Source organism: Tympanuchus pallidicinctus, unplaced genomic scaffold (assembly GCF_026119805.1).
Source record: "Tympanuchus pallidicinctus isolate F22 unplaced genomic scaffold, pur_lepc_1.0 scaffold1, whole genome shotgun sequence".
Classification (NCBI taxonomy): Eukaryota; Metazoa; Chordata; class Aves; order Galliformes; family Phasianidae; genus Tympanuchus; species Tympanuchus pallidicinctus.
The window spans coordinates 57,973,181-57,977,051 of NW_026294618.1; the positions used below are offsets into that span (position 1 = coordinate 57,973,181).

The 3,871-nt window shown below is 42.3% G+C and overlaps 1 long non-coding RNA gene across 1 annotated transcript; it reads right to left on the bottom strand.

Moving 5' to 3' along the window:
- Positions 1 to 396: 396 nt before the first annotated feature.
- On the bottom strand, positions 397 to 3,665 carry LOC128078933 (uncharacterized). Its single transcript, XR_008205930.1, has 3 exons — positions 3,569 to 3,665; positions 2,876 to 2,979; positions 397 to 542 (listed from the first exon to the last, which is right to left on the bottom strand). It is a non-coding gene; the product is annotated as an uncharacterized LOC128078933 (long non-coding RNA).
- Between the last annotated feature and the right edge of the window lie 206 nt (positions 3,666 to 3,871).

Genomic DNA, 3,871 nt, shown 5'->3' on the forward strand with positions numbered 1-3,871 from the left:
TAACACTATTTTTTAAAAGAATGAGAAGGAAAAGGTTTATAGTTAGGACTACGTGATAGTTCTGATGTCAAGTGCTATGGAATATCCCTTTGTGCAGTTCAAGTCAGCTATCCTAATTCTGTTCCCTCCCAGCTCCTTGGCCCCTGAATTGCAAATGACCTTGGTCTATACAACACTGCTTAATAGCAGCTGTAAACATCGGTGTGTGATCAATATTGTTTTTCTCCTAGAACCAAATCGTAGCATCATCCCAGACACTCTGGAGAGAACAATTCCATCCCAACTGAAACTAAGATGCCTAGATTTCTACCTCTAATGGCAATTAATGTTACTTGCTTCAAAAATAACTGCAATTCTCATGTATTTATAAAGAAACCATATCTTTCAAGCCTCCTGTACATTAATATGGTTTATTCTTGACAAAGAAAGTATAGGAGAAGGCTGGTTTAGGTTCTTATTTCATTGGAAACTGCTTGCCTAAAAAAAGAAAGGGTCGTAATACTGGTAAGCACTTCGGTCTTACAGTACATCAGCTTCTGTCCCTGTGGAAAAAATAGAACAGTGTTCAAAGGATAGTTTTGGTAGGGACCATGAGTGCTTTTTGAGTCATCTAACTAGAAGAGTGAGTTAAGGTGTCCGGCTATCACTCTAGTGCCTTCACGTAACATCACTAAGGCAAACAATGCTTGAGTGGGCCTATTGTCAAAATTCTGATTTTAATTACTGCTTTTCTTTCATGTAGGCTCTCTAAAATTCAGCTTCTTATGTATCTCCTACACTAAGGCATAAGAAAATGCTTCCATTAAAGGCACAGCCTATCTTCTTCAAGTTCCAGCTGAGCTCCCATTCACTTTCCTCTGTCAACCAAGAAGAGGTCAGGAAAAGCAAAGACAAAATTTACAACTGCCAATTCTTCTATCAGGGAAAAAAAGCAAAAGAAACACCCCAAAGAACTGGAAAAGACTGTCACTCCTCAAAAAATGCTGAAACTCATATCTCAATATTGCAAAAGTGACATTGCAAATCAATTTTAAGAATTCTGGCTATAGGGGAATTTCTGAGGGGATGTCTTTCTAATACAATAACTGATACTTCTTTAATTACCCCAAACAATGGAAATGAAAAACTACCTCTCAGCAGACTCTAAGAAGTCAAAGAGGACTACAATTAGACCTTTCTGCTCTTTTTCAGTCAGCTCTCTCTGACAGATCACTTCTCAGCAGAAATGAATAGTATTGATGAGAAACACAAGATGCGTTTAGTCCATTAGTAGGGCAAATAGTTTCAACTGAGGCTGAATCAGGGGGTGTAGCCTGTTATTTCCTAGACCTTCAGACTGATAAATTAAGTTCCCCGTGAGTAATTTGAGAAGTGCAGGGTGATGAAGAAGCAGCAACTTGTCTGAATGTAGGAGGAGAGCAAAAAGCCAAAGAGCTGTGGTAGGCTGGCTGACCTGTGAGGCTGGGTGTCTGCACGCCTGAAGCGAAAGGCCTTCCAGGAGTGACTGCTTATAATCGTCTCACCCTAAAAGAGGTCCAAAACAAAGTGGGAAAATGAAGATCTCCCATAATGCACAAGAAAGGGAGCTGGGATTACCAGTCCAGGTGAGGATGTCCCTGCAGTAACACTGGACCTTCTCTGAGATGAGCTCTACACTGAAAGTTAGTGCTGGTGCTTCCATTCCCTCTTCTTAGACAGCAGAGTCCCTTTCTCCAGTGCTACCAGAGAAACAAACATGGCTTGTGGTCCCAGGGAAGCCTGGTTTGTGGTGCATTTACAACGTGTGGCAGTTACCTGGACAGGATGCAGAAGGAGGATGTGATCGTTTTTACTAGATGTTTGAGCCATGTGGAGTTTAGAAACATGCCTACATGCCTACAGTTGCAGAGAAAAAAAAATCCCCCAGATACTAGAGAACCTCACATTTCCTAACCCATCCTGCGTCTGCTAAGGTTCAGAAAACCTTTCCTTTTATTGCTGCAAAAGAGCTGTCCTGGTCCGCTAAACAAATACTTTGCTGAAAGTCCCTAACCAGATCTATTTATACACCAGATTACAATGAATCCAGCTGGCACCTGGTCTGAGTGGCAGCATTTTCTGAGTGTTGACAGTGTATTAGATTCCTGAGGCACTTTCTGATAAAGGGTTTAAAGAGTGTCGCTTCCCTCCGCATGCCTAGCATCCTTCATTTTCCTCCATTTGCAAAGGTTACAGGAAAAAAAAAATAATAAAATAAAATAAAACTTAGAGCCAGGACTCTGAATGAGCACTTTACCCAGCAGTCTTCAGAGGAACATTTATGGTCTGTAAAGCACATGAAATCTGCTTAACAGTTGGACCTCTATTGTGCTGCATCTCTTGCAGGACTGTGTTTGCAGCCCCCCTCAGACAAAGCCTGTCCAGGGAAATTCCCTCTCAGCTTTAAGAATCTTCCTGAATGATTACACTTAAAAGTTTCTCAAAGTGAGCAGAGTGCTCTCCCACATCCATTTGTTTGGAAAGACCTGCTCACAGGGTGTCATCTAGTCTGAAGACTGGGTTATGGGGGTCTGGATGGAGAAGTCCCAGTAAAAAAGTGCAGCAGGAAGAGAAGAGCCACATGTGACTGAATGCAGTATCCAGGAGCTGTGGCTGTAAGGGATCACTCTCCTAGAAGGAACACTTGTCTTTTGCATATAAAATGAGAAGTGTCAGATGGCTGATTTGAAAGCCAGAGACAAATGCTGGATAAACAATCACTCAACTGTTTTGCTGACAAAAGGTTGCTGTGTCAGTATGTCAAATACAGAGACCAGATTGGGGTCTGAGGGTGGGCATGCTTGACTGATGCTGATGTTTTCGATCTAGCTGTTACTATGATTATTATAAACCTTACTTATTATAGCACAGTGCCTGGGGCTCAGCCAAACCATGGCACCAAACGGAGGTCAGATCTCAGCGTGGGCAGGTGATAGCCTCAACACATCAGGTGCCTGGGGTCTGTATGCAGAGGAGGTTACAATTTTGTGTGACTGTGGTAGTCCTATTGAAACAAATATTCTACCACTGCTTTTGATGGAAGATATCTCCACAGCCCAGCCAAGACAGCCTAGGGTTGTCTGTGGCAGTAGGCCTTCTGAAGCTGTGATCCAGGTGGAGTGGGGACGGGGCACTCATGTGCCCATTTGCTTGGTCTGGATTCCCAAGCATCACAGCCACAGTGCAGTTGTGGCTGCATTGCTGTACTGCTCCCACAACCTGCTTCACACTGGGCCCCAGCCAGGCCAAAGGAACACAAGGGATGAGGAGAAATAAATATATGTGATTATTCTCTTTACAAAACTGTTTTGAAAATGACTTTTGCATCCTGAAAAATTTAGCCAAATAAAAAATCCTTTCACTGAAAACACTAAGGTTTTCTCAGATGAAAAACAGCTATTTGAAACATGAATCAACTTCTTGCACTCCTTCCATTTTCAGCAAGAAAATCCCCAGCAGACTCCTCCCCTCTCCCCCCCCCTCCAAAAAAAAAGAGATTCTGAGAGCTGTTTTAAGAAATCAAAGAAATCAAAACTTTTCAAGTTTATACCTCAAGCCCATGCCCAAAAGACCTGTTTGTTTTTCTTGGTTTATGTCAGTAAATGTGGAGTGGCAGATTCATGCTGCTCACCTGCGGTTTGCACAGCACAGCTCCAAACAGAGCCAGATTTTTGCTTTCAATTTGGCTCTCAATTCATGACATTGAACTCTGAGAAATCCCCGCAGACAAAGGCAGGCCGCAGTACTACAATTAGTCAAGTGCAGGATTTTCCCAGTGTCTGTTTATAACTGACTGAAGAGTTTCTTGTGTTTCTTGTTATATTTTTAAAAACATTTAAGGTAGGGGGTTTTA